The 22,810-nt window shown below is 36.1% G+C and overlaps 1 protein-coding gene across 9 annotated transcripts in view; it reads right to left on the bottom strand.

Annotated features, from left to right (window-relative positions):
• DLG2 (discs large MAGUK scaffold protein 2) overlaps positions 1 to 22,810 on the bottom strand; it is a 2,272,173-nt gene that overhangs the window by 733,022 nt on the left and 1,516,341 nt on the right. The window lies entirely within an intron of this gene.

The raw sequence follows: 22,810 nt of genomic DNA, 5'->3' as shown, positions 1-22,810 counted from the left end.
GGACTACATTTTACTATAAAGCCATCCTTTTTGTAGGATTCTAACTTACATTTACTTTTCTATCTTTGAAGAATTTACACACAGTACCAGGGAATGAGAATTCTATGCAAGCAAGGCCCAGATAGACCTAACACAGAGCCTGGAAAGAAAATAATGAAGGAAAAGATAGTGAATGAATGAGTGACTGAACTAAGTAATTAATTTACTTGTGTAATTTATAAACACAGATATTTGTGGATTCTCTTTCACAAAAATATTTGAACATAGTATCATCACCTAAAGGTGTTATTACAATTATAATCAGTGAACACATAGACTGACAATGATAATGGACTTTACTTAGGTGTGTCCACCACCCACTCAGAGCTTGTTTTTGATTTTCTAATTACATGAACTAATTGGTGAATCACAATTTACTGTTTTACTACATTATCAAGCAGCCCTAAACTAAATTTGATTTTCTAGGCTTCAGCAACTTAATGACTCACAGAAAAGAACTTGATGATGTCAGAAAGCTTCAGTAGTTTTCTAGAGGGTTTTGTTTTGTATATGCAAAAATAAAACACACACACACACACAGAGATTTCAAACTCCTTGTATATGTATGTTTCCAAATGAATTATTTTTAAAATAATTTTCTTTGATCGATAGGAAGAGGACAAAAGGGGAAAGCTGAATTAACGAGATATGTTTTCATTCCCTCAGTATGGCTCCATGAGGCTTTTCTTTGCTTCAGTGCTTCTGTAGAGTGAATCACTTCGCATTATTAAAGTGCTGCAAACCGGGAAGAAAAAACAACTTCCAAGAGAGAAAAACACGCCTCTAATAATAAATGTCTAAAGGTTCAGAGTCAAAGAAATTCTGTTAGGAAGTGCTTAAAAGACAGGAATATTTTAGTGGCATCCATTGCATAGTTGTGGCCTATCAAAACCTATGCTTAACATTTCTAGGATCATAAATGCTGACTCTTAGAGTTTTAGAAATACTATATATGCATAGCCTAATTGGTATTCCAAAGTTCCCCAGTCAGCTACATAAATTATTGCAGGCTTATGTTTACCTCATGGGTCTTTCATTTTCAACTAAAGAAAATAATATCATTTGTCTAATTCAACAGTATCGAGGTTCTTTTCATAAGGAGGGAAGATGCCATCAAGGTTGGAATGTAACTTTGCTTTTAAAACAAAGCATCCCAGCCAAGTGGCTCACACCTGTAATCCCAGCACTTTGGGAGGCCAAGGTGGGCAGATCACAAGGTCAGGAGTTCGAGATCAGCCTGGCCAATATGGTGAAACCCTGTCTCTAGTAAAAATACAAAAATTAGCTGGGCATAGTGGCGCGTGCCTGTAGTTGCAGTTACACTGGAGGCTGAGGCAGAAGAATTGCTTGAACCTGGGAGGCAGAGGTTATAGTGAGCCAGCCGAGATCGCACCACTACACTCCAGCCTGGGTGAAAGAGCGAGACTCCGACTCAAAAACAAAACAAACAAACAACAACAACAACAACAACAAAGCATCCCATGTCTAACCACAAGCTTTGGTGAACTTATAGAAGCATGAAGGGTTTTTAGCGTAGGTGAGGCATCATTTCAACCTTTACCTGAGGAGCATGTAAAGCATGGAATCATAGAAGCCAGTGAGGGAGTTCAGAAAAGACATTGGAAAGGCCCTAATCTCTGCTCTCTCATTACAAGGAGAGTGTGGTCTATGTTCTGCCAAAGGACTCCTAAGACAAGAAATGGCAAATATCTTGAGGGAAAGAATGAGACAGAACAAAAGAACTTAACAATACCCCCATAGGGCCTGGTGCAGTGGCTCATGCCTATAATTCCAGTACTTTGGGAGGCAGAAGCAGGCAGATCACGAGGTCAGGAGATCAATAACATCCTGGTCAACATGGTGAAACCCTGTCTCTACTAAAATACAAAAAATTATCCGGGCGTGGTGACGTGCACCTGAGGCAGGGGAATGGCTTGAACCTGGGAGGCAGAGGTTGCAGTGAGCCTAGATCGTGCCACTGTGCTCTAGCCTAGTGACAGAATGAGACTCTGTCTAAAAATAGAAAAAGGAAGAAAAAAACCCCAAAAAGAATACCTCCATCTTAATTTGTGAAAATTTAGTGCCTTTTCAAACCAGTATACCAGTACAGTATTAAATAAGTATTTAAATACTTATTTTGACTTTATTTCTAAATAAACTCTTTGGAGTGGTTGCTTACTGAGTGATGAAACACCAAGAGGTATCTACAGTAATTCACCCCTAACCATAATCTTGTGTATCCTCACTCAGCAAAACCGAAACTGTTGTAAATGGCTCCCATCATCTTTTGGGTGGTTTGCAAACAATCAATTGCTGTTTGAACTTTCCTTGGTGTCTCATTGTATTCCCAATTAGGTTATCGACATATGATTTTCAATTCATGAAGTTCTCTTCCTGAAAAGAGTTCTGCTGAATCCATTTTTTTCTTGTACAGTAACACTTACAGTAATATTTAAGTACCTTGGTCATGTTTTATGCTACTGATAGTTTGGGGCCCGGAGAACTTCACAGTTGGGGGTTCTGTTATTCCAGTTCTAGCCCTAGCTGTCACGGCCTCCTCTCCACTTTGAGAACTAGAAAAATAAGAGGATTGACATTTTCATAGACTTGGAGAGTCAGACAAATAGATGAAACTTTTCAGTGTTTGAAAAACGTGTGTGTGTGTGTGTGTGTGTGTGTGTGTGTGTGTGTGGTGTGTATGTTTAAGATACTTGATTTTTCTGAACTTTATGGTTCTGTGGTGACAGCTGGTAGATTTCTCTGGCGGCCGGAAAATCAAACTAATATCACACATTGGCCTGTACTGTTCTGGGCATGTAGCCTTCCTAGAATCATATGACAGTTAAGTAAAGAGAGTGACCCACAGCCCACTCAAATTTAAACTTGGTATTTAAAGCTCTAATTTAATGAATGTTGAATGCATTAAATATTTGTTTTTCTCCAACAGCTTTTAGGTAATTTTACTGCCTTTTTTTTCTACTTTAGTGACATAGTAACCACCTGCCTGGATGATGCTATAATTTGATTTTGAGATATATTTTTATCTCCTGAAAAGAGTTCTCCATAAATAACAAATGTGAACTATCCATATTTTAATATTGTTTCATTGGAATCTTAAATAATAATTTCTCTGATTTTTTTTGTTTGTTCTTTGCCACTTTTGTAGTTTCATTAAGGCTAAGGATATACTAAACTCCAAAATGAATAAATTTTTTTGTTTTTTTGAGATGGAGTTTCAGTCTTGTCAACCAGGCTGGGGTACAGTGGTGTGATCTTGGCTCACTGCAACCTCCGCATCCCAGGTTTAAGTGATTCTTCTGCCTCAGCCTCCCAAGTAGCTGGGATTACAGGCATGCACCACCATGCCCAGCTAATTTTGTATATTTAGTAAGGATGAGGTTTCACCATGTTGACCAGGCTGGTCTCAAACTCCTGACCTCAGATGATCTGCCCACCTTGGCCACCCAAAGTGCTGGGATTACAGGTGTGAGCCACCACACCTGGCCCAAAATAAATAAATTTTCATATATCCCTGTGTCACATATTACAACAAGTGCTGAAACAAGGATATCAAAGCATTCACTTTTTTAAACTAAACACAATTCTACCCAAAGAGCAATTATTAAGCATGCATAAAGTGCCAAGAACGGTGACAGATACTGAGAAAATATTTTAAGATACAGCCATATTCTAAAGAAACACACAACCTTTAAAGAGGCTCCAAAACACAAATATATTAAGTCCTCATACAAGTGTGATATCTAATATTTAAAATATAGAGGTAGACTAAATCTGCAGTGCCACTATTGCCACATGCAAGGTATGTGCAGATCTATTTACTATTTGTCGTTTACATAGATTAAGTCAGTAGCAGAGAATGTGATAGATGATGTACTAATTCTCCTTATTATAAGTAATCATGATATAGTAAACAAGGTATACCTCAGATTATTATTGTTTTAGCATCTAGCACTACAATTGAACTTTGGGAGGAAAGTGATTATCATGCAAACTGGGACTGCCAGTTCTTATGGCCTCTTGTCACTTCCAGAGTAAGGTGGGGCAATGCCACTTTGCTTCATCCACAGATGCAACATATATTACAGTGGCTAGCAATGATGACTATGTAGTGAGTAAGTAGATGAATCAATGAATCAATACATGAGATTTTTAGATGGCTTAAACCTGATCCACTCAAAGAAGACCTTGGTTGCTAATGGGGATGCCATGGCTACTGGGCCCAGGCCTTTTACCATTCCTTGTTTATTTATCCTCATCTCTGAGACTGGCTCCTCTTAGAAGCCCTGAATTACAGGGTCACACCATCATCAAATGCCGCAGCAAATCAACACACACACACAGACACTCATTTGCATTCCTCTTTTTTAGTACCTTGCCAATATTCATCCTTCCCTTCTTTTGGAGTATCTGTTATAGTAAATATGTCATGATGCATTACTGCTCTTTACACTTGACCCTATACACAGTATGATACTCGGTAGGTAAAAACATGGCCTTCCAGAGTAAGAAAAGACACAGATTTGAATCCCCTTTCCAACATTTTTGATGAGTGTGAATTTGGGCAACTTCCTTAATCTCTTAAAACCTCAATTTCTTTATGTGCAGAATGGTACAAACAATAGTTCATTCTTCTATGGTTATTGCAAGTATTAAATTAGGTAATTTATATGAATTATCACACATCTTAAGTGATTAAAGAAATTTTAGCTAAAATCCCAAACAATTGTCTTCTTAGTTCCTACTTCATAAAATTATTGGTAGTAATAAATAATATTACACATGTTAACTGGCACAAAGCAGGTCTTCAGTAATGAGAGCTATTATTATTAGTTCTGGATACAAATCTATAAGGGTCACAAAATTTGTTTTATCAAATACTGAATGTTTGCTAATTTCTTCAGTAATATGTAACTTAAGCAAACAAATTTGTCTTTTTCTATAAAATCCACTAAAAGCCTTTCCTAACTCAAACATCTTTCTCTTGAACCAATCTAAGATGCACTCCCTTGTGTGTAGGAATCACCTTAGTTTTTGTTCTCAAATTATGTAAATGTGGCCTTCGCTCAAAATATTATTTTGGCCGTCCGTGGTGGCTCAACCCTATAATCTCAGCACTTTGGGAGACCGAGGCAGGTGGATCACCTGAAGTCAGGAGTTTGTGATCAGCATAGCCAACATGATAAAACCCCATCTCTACTAAAAATACAAAAATTAGCTGGGCGTCGTGGCTCACGCCTGTAGTCCCAGCTACTCTGGAGGCTGAGGCACGAGAATTGCTTGAAGCCAGGAGGCAGAGGTTGCAGTGAGCTGAATTCACATCACTGCACTTCAGCCTGGGCAACAGAGTCTCCAAAAAAAAAATTACCTCAACTAAACTTTCTCCCAATCTTCTGTAAACTCACTCTTCATTTAAAAAAAATATTCCCTTGCCCAGTATTGATCATTATGTTGCTCAGCTATTGGCACTCACTTTCTTAAGGCTATTCTCATGGCATTTCCTACATTCTCATCTTCATGAGAGCACAGGTTGTATATTATCCTTTTTTTACCCGTGTACCTTCTGGAACCATGCCTTGTTCATAGTAGGTCTCCAAAAAAATCTTTAGACTCAAGTCACCTTTGAACTCCAAAACTTGAGTTGTGTTTAAACTGTATCTTTACATAAGTATGGGCAGCCCCTAACAACAGCTGCCCTTTCCCATGAAATATGGCTTGAATTTATCCTCCCATCTCAGGAAATTTTTGCAAATTTTTAAAATAATTTCCAACTTAAATACTGAATAAATTAAAACATCAATTGAATACCTTAATACTTAGTACCTACCATGTACTAGGTATAATGATAAGCACTGGAGATACAAAGATGGGTGAAATATGGCTCCTGCCCTCAAATAACTCAGTCTAGCAGATAGAGACAAGTGAATGGAAACATGTAACAAAGCGACATCAGTGCTATGGTAGATATCTATAGACTGCAGCAGCTGCAGAGGTGGCATAAAGGAGGTAATAGGTGATTTTACTGGCAGTGAGTCAGAAACGTTTTCATAGAGGAGATGGGATGAGCTGAGTGTATTCATAGGCAGGTGTTCATGAGAATGTGTAGGCCTATCAAAGCAGAGGCAGCAATATTAACCACATCTTCAGAATGTTGTACTAGAACGAACACTGGCCTTAGAGTCCAAATGCTTGCATTGTACTTTTGAGTCTGTGATTTCACATGCTAGGTGTAACCTTAGGCTTGTCATGATGCTTTGATTTTCTCATGCAGACAGATAACCTCTGAGGTCCCTCCCAGCTCCGACCTTCTAGCAACAGGGCTTTTCTTCCCATCTACTGCACCTGACCAATAGTTATTGCAATTTTTCTATTACTCTTTATTCTAAAGATTCTAGCTGGCAACCCATAGTTTTGCCAGGTGATATCTCTCTGACCTCTGGATATCTCTGTCTTATCTCTTCTCTTTAATCTATAAAAGGCCTCAACAGGGAGGAAACTAAATAGTAGTATCACTTTCCATCTTGGCTCCACTCAAGGACATTACCATTAGCATGTTTTCCATTTCTACTCCTCAAAGATCTCAGGTTTCTGGGGGGAAAGAATAAGTAGCTGTTTCTCTCTAAAAAGGAAAAAAAAGGTAAGAATGTTTTGCTATACTTCAATCCAAAAGAAAAAACTTGAGGAGACCGATGTTCTTTATTCCCATCTTTTTAACATATTTCACTACATTTTAAAAATTTGTATAAATTTAAGGGGTACAAGTGCAGTTTTGTTACATGGATATATTGCTTAGTGGTGAAGTCTGGGCTTTTAGTGTAAGGATCACCTAAGGTACATTGTATCTATTGGGTAATTTCTTATCTCTCATTCCATTCCCACCTTCTCATCCTTCCAAAGTCTCCAATGTTTATTATTCCACACATTATATAGCTCCCACTTATAAGTGAGAATATGTGGTATTTTGACTCTGTTTCTGAGTTATTTTACTTAAGATAAGGGCCTCCAGTTCTGTCCTAACTGCTGCAAAAGACATGATTTCATTCTTTTTTATGGCTGAATAGTATTCCATTGTATACATGTACCAAATTTTCTTTATCCAATCATCCACTGATGGACACTGAGGTTAATTCCACATCTTTGCTATTGTGAATAGAGCTGCAATAAATATATGAGTGCAGGTATCTTTTTGATATGATGATTTATTTTGCTTTGGGTAGATGTCCAGTGTTGGGATTGCTGGGTCCAATTTTCTCTGCTGAATATGTGAAAATCAGTTGAGCTCTGAAAAAGTAAAAGTCATTCCACCAGAATGTAAGCTCTAAATAGGACAAGACACATTACAAAAGCCCGAGGCTTGCATTAATACAACTAGATTGTCCATCACCTTCTTTAACTAATGTCCCTTCTCTTAGACTATCTTCACTAAAGATAGTGACCAAAAACAGGCCCCCTTTCCAAGTTATGAGACATTATTACACAGAAATTAAAAGCTTAGATTCTGGAATCTAAAAGACCTGGATTTCATAACAGTTCTGCACTTACAAGCTGTTAGAATCCATCTTTGTTAGGAATGACACACATTTGTGTAAGTGTCAAAATTACTTATTTAAACACTTAGTAGTAAGCAAAAGATTTTCTGCTTAAGCTTTGTTGAGAAGCTGTTTTAATGTAAGGTATACATCTAGTTATTTTATGAATACTATGAAGTTATAATGAGACTGGTTTAAAATATGCAGTATTATAAAAAACTCATCATAGTTCATTATTCCTTTCTTTTAAATAAACACTCGCAAGCTATAAAAACAATTATTGATATTCTTAGTTAAGATTCTGAGTTTGGTAAGACCACTATTCCTATTATTCACCTGCATTTGTTCTACCAGTAAACTCTAATTTCAAGTTAAAATTTCTAATCTTAATTAAAAAAACTTCTGAGCTCAGTGAATGCTACATTATAGCTTCTACCACATAAAAAAATTAAATCAGTATACTACAATTTGTTCCATTCTTTTGTTTGTTTGTTTGTTTGTTTTTGAAGGTGGAGTCTTGCTCTGTTGCCCAGGCTGGAGTATAGTGGTGCAATCTCGGCTCACTGCAACCTCCACCTCCCGAGTTCAACCAATTCTCCTGCCTCAGCCTCCCAAGTAGCTGGGATTACAGACACCTGCCATCACACCCAGCTAATTTTTGTATTTCTAGTAGAGACGAGGTTTTGCCATATTGGCCAGGCTGGTCTTGAACTCCTACCTTAGGTGATCCAACCGCCTTGGCCTCCCAAAGTGCTGGGATTACAGGTGTGAGCCACTGTGCAAGGCCCTTAAATAACTTTCTTTTAAAAAAAAGTTATCTGCCTTTGTTGTGAAGTATTTATAACACACACAACTTTGGGTCTAGAAAAATAACCATAGACTTAATAACTATTATGTTTTTTAAATTTTAATTAGAAAGCACAGATTTTTTTTATAATTAGTAACTTTTTAGCTATAAAAGTGTAATACATTTTTATCAGTATTTCTGTCAGAAGAAATTAAGAAAAATCGCTTAGGGTTCTTATATGTATAAAATAATTATTTTCTATATACAAAATTGTCTTGATTAAAGGCTTTTGTAACAAAGGAACAAATATAGTTACTTAGCACGTGCAAAACTGGATTTGTCTCTGATTTGGAAGGAGCCCATTTTCTCTCAGCTTTGCTCCCTTGTTTTGCACCATGTGCAGGATGGAGAATAACAGGTGGTTTTAATGCATTCACTTGGCTCCAGCCTGATGTAGGCTGTTTTGTTCTTTGGGTTTAAATATTTCATGAGTTTGTACATGCTCTCTGAGAACAGTAAATGGCGTTAAGAACACAATTGATCAATGGTTGTAAGGCATCATGATACACAAGGTTTTTTTCCCAACAAATCTCCTCTCTCACCTCACCACCTGTCTATGCAAATCACGTGGTCATTTGCCAGCAAGTGTCCAAAAGGATCAAGAACTCAAAGCACGTAGCCAAAATATTTAGGGAAATAAAAACTGAGTGCTAAGCCAAAAGACGAGATTTTACAAATACGGTGATCTATCCAGATAATCAAGAATATTTTCTTTTACTTGGGTATAATATGACTGTATCATGAGGGAAAATATCAATGTTCTCCACTTCATCCCCTCTCTCTCCTCAGTCCTCTGCAGTTTTTGTTTATATTCCACTATTACACAAAAGTTGAACCCAAAATAATCAACAGAAGTCTTTTCACATTTAAATACAATGATCTTTCCCAGTCTTCATTTGCCCTGGCTTTCATACAGTATTTGGCACTGGAGTGACCACCCACCACTTGCAACTTTCCTTCCCTTCCATCACAGGTTCTATCCTTGCTAGTTTCCTCTCCACTGCTCTCTCCACAGTAGTGATGATCATTTATTTTACTCGTGCCAGATATGAATATTTGCCAAGCTCTGTCCCTTGTTGTTTTTATAATCTACCTGAGTTGTCACTTTACCCTCCCCCGCTTTTTTTTCTGAGTAAATACTTAAGTATTGCCCTGGTCTCAAAACATCTAAAACAGAACTGATCCTCTTGCCTAATTGTAACCATAATTTCCTTCAGTCTATCAATCTACTTTATATCTCTGTTAAGGAGATTCTTTTTTTGTCATATACATTCTCTACATTTGTTATCAATTCCCACCATCCTATTTCATGTCCAAATTATCACTTTCTTAAGAACATTGGTATAACTTCCGAAAAACATTTATTCCCCTATTGATTTTCAACATCAATCTATTCTTCATATCCTTTGAGGTTTATTTTCCTAAAATGTTTCATCATGGAATTTTGCTGCTCAAGTAGCTGCAATGATTTTTTAATCCCCAGAGAACATTTCATACCATCCACCAGCTGTCCCCAACCTACCTTTCTAGCTAAATACCCTGTTTCTCATCTTCAAAAACATTTTCTAGCCAAGCAATTGTGCCGAACACCTCTTCCCTTTGGTATCTTTACTAATGCCACATACGCTGCCTTAAATACCTTAATTCAATCTATGTTTATTAAAATTCTAATTAATGCAGAAAAATATTTTTGAATGCCTAAAATTTCCCATGTGTTAGGTTAGGTCCTAGGGCTATAGTGGTAAACAAAACAAGGCCTCTGCCTTTATGGAGCTGAATTCTACTGGGGGTGTGGGAAGCTTCCATTTTTACCAACCAAAGACTGTCTTGTCCATTAAATCAAAAATATTTTTCTTATCGATACCTTGGAAATCATAACTCTGTTATCTCCAGAAAAATGTTAATAATAATAAAAATGATAACTATTACTACTGCTGCTACTATTGCTACTACTGCATTTTGTTAAATATGTACTACATGCCAGACACTACCTTAAGTTCATCTAATAATTATAACAATTTTGAGAGCTTAGCATTCTAATGTTGATTTTACTATTAAAGAAGCTAGTTTCGAAGTTAAACAATTTTTTCAAGGTTATGCATTCATAAGCAACATGAAACTAGGAGAATCTTGTTCATCCTCATCGTTACTTAGTGACGGAAACTATATGCTCAATATAAGTTTGTTGAACAAAATTAGCAAACGAGTGCCTGTAAGGATGGAGAAAGAAATGGAAATATCTAGTGTCTGAATCCAGTATCTGATATTAAAACACTAATTTTTCTTTCTGGTCATACATAGCAGAGCACCTCTCTTACTATACTTGTGGTCTTCCTCTTGCCAGCTTCTTGTATTGTCATTTCTCTTCCCTGACATACTGTCCTCTTGCACAGATAGGGCACTATCTTTTAGATTTGTGCTTCTTTTATGACACCTGTTGTAATTGAACTTACGTTTGCCCATAGTAGCCGCATTATAAATTTGCTATTGAAGAAATAAATGGATTGACTCTTATACTGAGAGTTTTTTACTTGCTGTATATCTTTAAAATCCCTTTTATTCAAAAATCTTACCAGTCACTTTCCAAAGGAGTAAACTGCCTTAATTTCTCTCTAATCATTTTACTTCAAATCCTGCTAACAATGAGCTGTATCCCTTTTCATCTAAATATAGGTCACCCTTTCAGCAGCTTTCAAGATCAATTCATCAACCAACAAATTATTGAGTGACTACCCCCACCTTCTTTGCTATCTCATATAATCTCTTTTCCTCCCATTTAAAAAGCACATCACTATCTTCACAACCTTGGAAAAAGAGCTACGGAGCCACATCGCCCTGCTCCTTCATCTGAAGTTCTGTGATTTTGGAAAAATGCTCCAGGCTGCTTGTTACAACAAAGGTCACACCAATATTTCCAGATCAGCTACTAAGGGAAAGCATTCTGCTGCTTTATTTCTATTTCACCTTTTTCAAAGTACTTTAGGACCATGACAAGGACTGCTTATTAATAGGTTTTGTCCCCTACCCCATGTCCAACCCAGCTGATAATATAGAAATTGTAAGGTTTAAAGTTGTTTATATCTAACATTTTTAGACTATGCTAATAACAGTATTATTAATTTTCATACTATTTTCACATACATCATTGCATTGGATTCTTATAATGACTGTATATATTGTGATGTTTTAAAAAATTTCCTGCAAGCAATAGCCATCAGTTTCCTCCACTTACTATCCCCCTCCCCCTAGCAGACATGTACATACATGCTGCATTGTTCTCTTTTAAGAAAGGTGAAGAGGCAGAAATTAAATATGCCAATAGCAGACCTAGAAAAAAACTTAAATAATTGTAGTTAATATTTCTGAAGATTTACTATATGCTAAGCAGTAAAGCTTATATAATATATATTTACATATAATAGATAAGCATATTTCATATATAACATATAAGCTTTACTGCTTAGTGCATATATATGTATATATACACATATACACATACATATATGCACGGGGAAGTTGTGTTCAATATTCATACAGAAGACTTGACTTATCCTGTTTTTCTCTGTTAGATTCAATTAACTTAGAAGTCTAAAGTGACAAAAAAGTATAAGCAATATGTTTTTCTTTCTTTTTTTTTTTTTTTTTTTTTTTTTTTTGAGATGGAGTCTCGCTCTGTCACCCAGGCTGGAGTGCTGTGGCCAGATCTCAGCTCACTGCAAGCTCCGCCTCCCGGGTTCACGCCATTCTCCTGCCTCAGCCTCCCGACTAGCTGGGACTACAGGCGCCGCCACGTCGCCCGGCTAGTTTTTTGTAGTTTTTAGTAGGGACGGGGTTTCACCGTGTTAGCCAGGATGGTCTCGATCTCCTGACCTCGTGATCCACCCGTCTCGGCCTCCCAAAGTGCTGGGACTACAGGCTTGAGCCACCGCGCCCGGCCTAGCAATATGTTTTTCAAAGAAAAATGTAGAAATTTCTACATATCTATTAGTGTTTCTCAGACTTGATCCAGGAGTTTGAAAGGGGTCACGCATACTGAAGTTGTGATTATTATAATAGCTAGTCAGATTAAGGCGTTCTGGACTCTGAGTTGTATGCACCAATTCTATCTCTAGAAGCCCCAGAGATGGAATTTCTCTATCTCTGGACACCTTTCTTTGTTGACCTTTAAGTATTCGGTCACAGGGTCAACTAGGACGCTGATAGGATAAGTTTATAACAGTGCATGCTTAAGCATAGCTCACCACTGCTTGCTTGCTTGTTCACTCTCTCTCTTTTCTTTTCTTCTCTTTTTTTGTATCTTCTTAGAACAGGAAGACTCAAAAGGGTACCAGAAAAATTTTCACTTGCATTCTATTAACTAAACTACAGATACACCTTTAATATAGTAAGCAAATGTTAATCAGAGAACAAACTTTCAGCAAAAAGCACCAAGGATTGAAAGCAGTTGGTAGGGCAGGGAGAAGAGACGGAAGAAAATTATATTTTCATTATACTCTTTTTTTTCTTCATGATCCTCTGCTTAGGATCATTTTGCTTGCCAAGTTTTCCGTGTATAATTCCTTAAAAAATATCTTCCATGATTCTCCTCTCCTTCCATCTAATACCACCACAAACCCTGCCTTTCTTTCTCTAGTCCTCCTACACACTCTCATACACACATGAATGCACACACATAGATAGGCCAGGCTCTGCTAATGCTGTTTCTCTGTGTTTACAGACTACTTCTGTAGATTCTTTTTGCTCTGATTATATTATCAGGCTGTGTTAAATATCAGCTCAAGCTTTGGATTCAGTCAGACATGTAAGCTAATCCTAGATTGGCCTCTTATTAATCTTTGTGACTTTAGAAAAGTTACATAGCCTGAGTTCCTTCTCAATAAACTACGATACTAGTTATACTTACTTCAATAAGGTTGTTAGGGATTATAAATGAAGTAAGAAGCAAAGCACAGTTCTTAACTGCTCATACTCTAGAAAGATTTCCTACGTTTGACTCTGCCAGTTAAGAGCTGTGATATATCTGCCTCAGTTTTCTCATCTGTAAGTGGGGTTAAAACGAACATCAAGGGTTGTGAAGGTTAAATGAATTAGTAAATTAGTGTAAATTAAATGAATTAGTAAATTAGTGTAAATTAAATAAATTAGTAAAATACTTGGAACAGTAGTCTAGCACATGATAAATGTTATTATTACACTGTTCATTATCATTATAGAATGGTGGAATAGGGAGCTCAGCAAATCCTGTCCCCAAAGAACAACTTTAAAACTCGGGTGGAAATTGTCAACAATAGCCATTTCTGCACTTTGAAAACTGACTAAGGACATACAGCAAAATGATTGATCAAAAATGATTGATTTAAAAAAAAAAACAACTGCTGAATGTTAGTTAACAATGGTGAGATTCTGTGTTGTTCCAGTCTGGGGCTGCACATTGCCCCATCTCTCCCCATCCCACAAAATTCTGTGGGTACAGTAGTTCTACCAGCAGAAAATGCTATGAAAACCAGCAGCTTTACTGTCAGAGGGGACCAACTTCATTTGGAGCAGAATGTGGGAAAATCCCACGCATAGTTGTTGAAAACAATAGTGATTTCAGTAGCAAACATCAGAGAAAGCAAAAATGGAAGTAGTCTAAGGTTACAATACTGGCTGGTGCAGTCAACATGCTGTCTACAGTAGCCAGAAATTAACAGAACAATTTGGGTACTTAGAGAGTTATGTTAGACTTTGAGAGCTCCTATATTTCCACGGCAGACTGGAAGTTTGAGTGCATATGAAAGGTCATGCATATCCTCAGGGGACTACAGAAGGTCCTAGCAATCAACACATCCCTGTCTGAATGTGAGACCTTGCACAAATACACAGGAGATAGGAAAAGGAAGGCCTATTCGAAAATAAAATCTCAGACCAAGTTGTAAGCTGCTTGAATGTAAACACATTCCCTGGCCCACTCACAGATCCATTGGTGAAGGATGGAAGACTTACTGGCTCAAGGTGTTTCAGCAAAACCTCTCACCAATCACTGGCTCACCATCTAGCTACATTGATCTAAAGGCACTGCTATAATGCCAGACAACAACAACAACAACAACAACAACAACAACAAAACAATAGACAGACTCATCAGAGACATCAGTAGCTATATATTGCAGGGGAAACAGACTCTACAGATCTAGCATGTGACTAAACTAAAATATAAAAACCCCCAAAATCTGGAGCCGGTAAGAGAGAAGAGGGCAAATCAGAATCTCTAATTGCTTTTGTCTTATATCTTAGAGTTTTTAAAAAAACATAGGAGACATGCAAAAAAAGGAAAGCATGATGATCCATAAATAAGAAAGTAGGCAATAAATAGAAGCTATTTCTCAGGCATTCTAGATGTTGGAATTAGCTAACAAAAACATCAAAGCAGCCATAAATATGTGCAAAGAACTAAAAGAGCCATTTTAAAAAATTAAAGGAAAGTATGACAACAATGACACATCAAATGGAAAATATTAACAAAGACATGGAAATTATAAAATAAAATCTCATGAAAATTTTGGAGTCAAAAACTGAAATAATAAATTTGCTAGAGTTGGGGACTGATGGCCTACTACATAAACAGCTTAGAAGTTGCCATTCTGTTGTAACAACAAATAAAAAGCTAAACAAACTGACAAATCAACAACTATTGTTAGATCCATCAGAGAAGTTAAGTTACAAGGCAAATTACTGCCCCCAAAATTAGAGATAGGTAGACACAAAGAATCACCAATTATCAGAGCAAAAACCAATGGGCAGCTACCTCTTTGGGAACCAGTGCCAGGGTAGAAAAACCTAAACTATAATTGATGAATTGCTAGAGGCTCAATGTGAACAACTCTGAGAGTCATGAACTCCAGGGGGACCAGTCATAGGGCTGCCACACTTTTCTGAGTTTTACCGTGAAAAGCTCTACGAGGCCTTCATATTGAATATTAGAAGAAAATCTACTAGTGCTTCTGGCAGGGAAGAGGAAAAGGGATCATTTTGAAGTTAGAGCATTCAGTGCCTCTTAATAAGGGCTTCCCTCAGGAGAAACTACTTTACCAGAGCCTAACCTATCGGGGTTTTATCAGGGCCTAACATAATTGGGGAAAGGGAAATACCCAAGTCCAGACCCTCTAGCCATCCTGTCTCACCTAAAATTGGGGGTAAGGAGGACAACAGAGAAGCACTGGTGAAATTTACAATCCTTAGACAAAATCACCAAAATGCTGAAACCTAATCACAGGAATAAACCATGCTTTCCTCCCCAATACCTTAACACTACATTACTAAAGATCTATTCAAAGCAGCACTTTTACTTAGTTCATTATGTCATTTTAAACAAAAAATGACAAGGCATACTAAAAATTAAAAAAATACAGTGTGAAGGGACTCAACAAATATCATAACCAGAGTCAAATATGGTGGAAATGTTTGAATTATGATTAGTATACTAAAGGCTTTAATGAAAAACTAGACAACATGCAAGGACAGATGAATAATGTAAGCGGAATAATGTAAATGAATTAATGTATCCTTTTAAAAAAAAAGATAAAAGGAAAAAAAAAAGGCAGTCATGGTGGCTCATGCCTGTGGTCCCAGCTACTTGAAAGGCTGAGGAAGGAGGATCATTTTCCCAGGAGGTCAAGGCTATAGTGAGCCCTGATCATGCCACTGCACTCCAGCCTGGGTGACAAAATGAGACCCTGTCTCAAAAAAGAAAAAAAAAAAAAAGAAAAGAAAAGAATAGAAAATACAATGTATTAAAATTCATAAGCTTCAGTAGAAGCAGTGTTTAGAGGGAAATTCATAGCATTGAATGTATATAAATGAAGAAACATCTAAAATCAATAATCTAAGTTTCTACTTTAGAAAACTAGAAAAGGAAGGGCAAATTAAATCCAAAGTAAGCAAGAAAAAAAGAAGTAAAAGTTAGAGAAGATCAAGAAAATTGAAAACAGAAAATCAATATGGAAAATCAACAAAATCTTGGCTACTTTTTGAAAAGATCAGTAAAATCGATAAGCCTCTAGCTAGGCTAACTAAGAAAAAAAAGATGAGAAAATTGCTAATATTAGAAAAGAAACAGGAAACATCACTACCGATTTCATGGTCATTAAAAGGATAATAAGAGAATATACTGAATAACTTTATGCAGACAAATTTTATAATCAAGGTGAAACGAACTGTTTTCTTGAAAGACACAATGTACCACAACTCAAAGAATATAAACTAGACAATCTGAATAGGCTTATATCTATTGAAGAAATGGAATCAATAATAACCTTCCCAAACAGAAAGCATCAGGCCCAGATGGGTTCACAGGTGAATCCTAACAATCATTTAATGAATAAATTACACCAATTCTCTACAATCTCTTCCAGAAGAGAGAAGCAGAAAAAATACTAACTCATACTTTCTAACTCATAAAATTTTCAACAACAAAGGTGAACTATACTGTTAACTATGGACTTTGAGTGATAATGATGTGTCAATATAGGTTCATCAGTTGTAACAAATTTACCACTCAGTTGGGGATGTCAATGCAGGTGTGAGGAGGGCCTGTGTGTGTGTTAGGTGGGGAGGAAGTATATGGTAACCCTTTGTACTTTCCATTTAGTTATGCTATGAACCTAAAACTGCTCTTAAAAATTTTATTACTTAAAAAAATTCACTAGAGCAGCTCAACAGTAGATTTGAGTTGACAAGAAAAAGCATAAGTAAACTTGGAAATATATCAATGGAAATGCTTCTAAGTCAAGACTGCTAAAAACAAATTCAGTCTTTTGTTTACTTGGGATTGTCTTTATTTCCCTTTTAATTTTAAAGGATTGTTTTTCTGGATCCAAAATTCTTGGTTATCAGTTCTTTTAGCATTTTAGGTATGTTATTCCAATTGCCTGTGGCCATTATTGTTTCTAATTATAAGTCAAATGTTAACCTTATGTAGTTACCTTCTCTGTGATAGCTGGTTTTCTCTTGCTGTTTCTAAGATTTTATCTTTGCCTTTCACTTTTGAGCATTTGAATACTACATGTGTAGTTGTGGATCACTTTGCGTTTATCCTGCTTAAAGTTTATTGAGTTTTTCAAGTGTGTAAATAAATGTTTTTCATCAGTTTTTGGAAGTCTGAGGCCTTTATATTTTCAAATAATTTTTCTATCAATTTCTTTTGTTTTTATTTCTCTGTAATTCCATTATACATATATTGGTGTGCTGTCCCACAGGTTTCTGAAAATCTATTCCTTTTTCATTAAAAATGAATGCAAATGTAAACCTAAGAGAGCTGGAGCAGCTGTACTGATATCAGACAAAGTAGAATTTAGGACAAAAAAGTCTTACTAAAGATAAAGAACATTTATAATACAGCCAATTCATCCGAGAAAGAAAATAATTATTATTAATAGTAATACCATATAATAGGTATTCAATAAATATTTGTTAGATTGGAGTTTGTCAGACCTAAATCTTTCAGACTGGGCAAAATCCTAGGGGCATTATGAACAACCTCTAATACCCCACAGAGTTCTACGAATATTAGATAAGTTAGCATATGATGCGTCTCTGAACACTCCTTCTATCTAGATTGCCAGTTCGCGTTATAGGCGCCAAATATAATCAGAATGAAAGAGAATGGATTTTTTAAACAGTATATTTATATAATCGATTTGCCAACATTATCAGCTTCATTAAAGTAGGAGTATTACGTTAAACATTGCATTAAGGCTGGAAAATTATTTTTGAACCAGAAATAAATAAGCTTAGGTAAGTGAATGGTAGCTAAAAATTACCTGCTGGTAGCAAAGCTGTAAGTATAATTGCTAAAAACATCTTTCTAAAAAGATTTATGTACCTCTCACAGTTGTCCATCTCAACTGGCTTTTAATCTTGTAACCAGAAAGAAGTATGGTAAGTGCTAAGGGCATTAATTAAGTTCACTTGACACTGATGTTTAATGAGTTTGCCAAAATTCCCAAGGATAACTTTTAAGTATAAAATAAATTAAAAATTATATCTTTATATAAATATATAAGTATATATAAATAGAAATTAAAATTGAGATGCAGACATTTCCTGCTGAAATAAAATGAGAAAGTGATAGCATTATTTCTTACTAAAAATTGGTAATAACAAAGCTGGTATATCTTTATTATATTCATTATTGTGATGATACTTTTCCAGATATCTAGACTTACAAAAGAAGACAAATAAATGTGGTTTCTACTTCCAGAGCATATATTTAGTTGTAAAGGCTCTTGAAAGTGGTTTGTCAATTTTCTTTGAAATCAAGGAGCTTATAAAAATTCAGAGGCTGTATACTTGTGTGGATTTTCTCCCTTGTCATCACAAGGAATAAAAGAAGCATCCCCCTTGTTTGAGTTAGAAATCAAACCTTACCAAGGACTCTTTCACCCAATTGCTGTTTTGGAATTTGGACATCTTAGAACCAAAAGAGAAAATGCATTTTACATTCACAAGAACCAATTTTTTCTTATGTCTAGTTCCAAGAAAAATTTTCCCTCAATGTTGCTAAGTATTCCTGGTATTGTCATCAGCAAAATCTGCTCATATGAACAGGATTTTATGGAAAAAAAAAAAAAAGTCTGCTTTACACCTCTTGTCTGTTAAAGGCAATGATGGGCATCTGGATGAGAGTTAGTGGTAAAGACCTTCAGACTACGTAAAACCATTAATCAATAGAACAGGAATATTCCCTGGCTAATTTATCTGACTGCTTTAAACACAGGACTAAAAAATAGGAAGTGCTCAGCATAAGGGAAATTGCCTTGGCAACACGGCATGTATTCTTTTGGAGAGATTTGTAGAAAGACTCTAAAATGTAACCACTACTGCCTGAAATCTGTGCAGAATGCCCACAGCTTTCAATTTTTCCCAATATCAAATAGGATACAATTATTGCTGCTGGTTTCCAGTCAACATTCAAATCCATTTGAAAGCAGATTCCTATAAAGTTGCCTCTATCCAAATATGCAAAGTGGTCTTATGAAAAATAACATTTATAACCCAAGATCCAGTTACCAGAGCACGAAACAGTTTTAGCAACCTTGAGAGAGCCACTTAGACTTCAAAATATAGTTATACACTTTAGGTGTATATGTTTATATGGGGGTATATGCAAGGAAAAGCATTTGAATACTCAATATGTTTGTCTATCTAAAACTCTGAATTTTAGGAAACTAACAATTTGGAATTTATTTTTAACCTCGCATTTACAGTCACAGTTTTAAGTAATAAGCATTAGTTTTCATGATTGCATCTCCAGATGCTCTCACATACATTATCTTACTATGAATTAAGAATGATTTTATCTCCATTTTAAATATGAAGAAACTGAGGCTTAGAGAGTTTAAGCACATTGACCAAGTTCAGTTAATAAATGTATGCAGCTGAGCAAGCATTCTTGTTTTTTAACTCCTGGTTCCACACTCCCTTAGAATCTTTGGGAACTTCAGTGAATTTTCCCAAGATTGCAAGAAAATTTCTTCCCACTGAGCTAATATTGGAGTTAAAAATAAAGACTTATTCCTTATAAAAACTGGCTTCAAAATTGCAAACCCAAAGCCACAGCTCTCCCTAAATATTCTCTTTTGCTCCTCCCACTTCTTCAACGGGAATGCTTTGGCAAAGATGTGCTTATTCTTTTGCCAGATTATCCCTAAAGAAGCATCCACTAAGCAAAAAGTCTGGACTCAGTGATTATTTATTTTAAAAAAGCGGGGGGGCGGGGACAGTCTGTACCAAGGTTTGCCTGAGTATACCCTCAATAATCACCCATAGCCTTCTTTTTGAAAGCCTTTTGAAGTGTCACTGATTTCTGTTTCACTAGCAGAAAAGTTTCACCAAAGAATAGTAAGCTGTGCAGTGAAGCCCATTAACTAATAAAATTTCCTTGTTTATTCATCTACTCAAATATGTCTTGGTCTACCAGGTTCTGGAAATATTGAACACTGCAGATTCAAAGATGGTCAGTTCTAACTTTAGGACAATGGATGGATGGTTGATGCTACTGCCTTACTGCTTAAGCAACTTTCAAGAATCTTGGGTAAAAAATGAAATTAAGTCAGAAATCAAGAAGACATACATGCAGCCGACAAACATAAAAATAAAAAGCTCAACATCGCTGATCATTAGAGAAATGCAAGTCGAAACCACAGTGAGATACCATCTCACACCAGTCAGAATGACTATTATTAAAAAGTCAAAACACAACAGATGCTGGCAATGTTGTGGAGAAAAAGGAACACTTTTATACTATTAGTGGGAGTGTAAATTAGTTCAATCACTGTGAATGTGTGAGGAGCCTTCAAAGACCTAGAGGCAGAAATACCATTTGGCCCAGCAATCTTATTACTGGGTATATACCCAAGGAATATAAATCATTCTGTTATAAAGATACATGCACATGTGTGTTCCCTACAACACTATTTACAATAGCAAAGACAAGGAATCAGCCTAAATTCCCACCAATGATAGACTGGATAAAGAAAATGTGGCACATATACACCATGGAATACTACGGAGCCATAAAAAGTAATGAGATCATGTCCTTTGCAGGGACATGGATGAAGTTGGAAGCCATTATTCTCAACAAATTAATGTAGGAACAGAAAAACAACTACATGTTCTCACTTATAAGTGGGAGCTGAATGGTAAGAACACATGGACACATGATGGGGGAACAACACACACTGGGGCCTGTCAGAGAGGCCTATTGGGGCATCAGGAAGAATAGCTAATGGACACTGGGCTTAATACCTAGGTGATGGAATGATCTGCGCAACAAACCACCATGGCACATGGTTCCCTATGTAATAACCCTGCACATCCTGCACATGTACCCCAGAACTTAAAAATTAAAGAAAAAAAAAAAAGCTCAGAGACTAGTGTGAAGCACAAGCAGCAGAGTAAGGTAAGTGTCAAGATAGAAAGATGGTAGTATGGGAGTCCATAAAAGATGCATACAGCTCTGTTTGGATTAAAGGAAGAAGCCAGATAAAGCTCTTATACAAGTGGTAATGCTTAGTCTGGAAAGTTAAATAGTCAATACAACAGTGAATTGGGGAGAGAGTAAAGTATACTCTAGAAGTTTATTTAGAATTCCAGATAAGTGACTCAACACACATAAAAACAGAAATAAAAAGATATAAGCATCTAATGCACTCCTTGTACTACAAGGACTTTACTATGACTAGAAAAGGTTACAAGGTTTAAATTTTGTAGTTTCCAAATTGCATCTGATTTAATGTACGTCAAGTTTATAAAGTTGGATTTGGAACCAGAAACCAAGTCAAACCATGCATTACTGGGTCTTTTTCCCCCTCTAGAATTGTTAGTGATGATGCCATGTGTTGGAAAGTCAAATCAAAGAAGCATAATTCTTGGAACTTCTCCTTATTATGTAAGTCATGTTGCATGCATAAGTTTTCTGAAGTAATTCAGAGTTGCACAATTTTCAGACATTTTAATGTTTTGAGAACATGAAAATTCCTTTTTCAGAGAAGAAAACTGGCTAATATATACATTCAGTGGGAATAGCAACTGCCTGGGCTGCTTCTGGAGGCCCACAGGCATTCCCTGTTTGGAGATGCACAATCTGCCATGTTCTGGAGCTAAAAGGAAAGGGTAGTTAAGTGACCTTTTGGCCAACATTTCCTTCCAATCAAAATCACTTCCTTCCTCTTCCCTCACTCCCTTGTCAATTGGTAAGTTTCTCTCAAGATTTCAGAAAAATAGGACCAGCTATCCTAAAAATCTAGTTGAATATACTAGTTTATTGATAAAGAGAAAAAATGAATGCTGGTCAATTCATATTGCACATATTAAAATAAACACGTTCATTAAATATATACTGACCAAACTTTGATATAACTTTAAGGGAAGAATAAAGAACATCAGTTCAAAAAAAATGGATAAGAAGTTAAAACTTTGTTCATTTAAATTGCAGTTTGGTTTGTGGTCTAGGAATCTGAAGACCTGGATCCTAGCCCTGACTCTATTGCCTACCAAATATGCAATCTGGAGAAAATCAGGGATTTTTTTATGTGGACTTCAGTTTCTGAATTTATATACTTAGGTAACTGAGTTTTGGTCTCTGTGTTTTTTTTTTAATGTGTAAAACATTCAAATTAAAATTTTAATTTAAATTAAATTAAAATTTAAATTGAAAAAATTTTAATTTTAAGACCAAAAGAAAATTATTGTTCCTGTGACTTTGCAAGATATGACTCCACACAGAATTATTCAAATGGACTATCTTAGTCTTTCCTTTCTGAGTCTACTGTGTATGATTTTAACTGGCACTCAGAAAGAAAAATAATTTGTATATAGCTGCCTTTTAAAAGGAAAG

Source organism: Rhinopithecus roxellana, chromosome 15 (genome assembly GCF_007565055.1).
Source record: "Rhinopithecus roxellana isolate Shanxi Qingling chromosome 15, ASM756505v1, whole genome shotgun sequence".
NCBI lineage: Eukaryota > Metazoa > Chordata > Mammalia > Primates > Cercopithecidae > Rhinopithecus > Rhinopithecus roxellana.
Note: the sequence above shows the minus strand (reverse complement) of the source record. Positions and strands in the feature narration are given on the sequence as shown.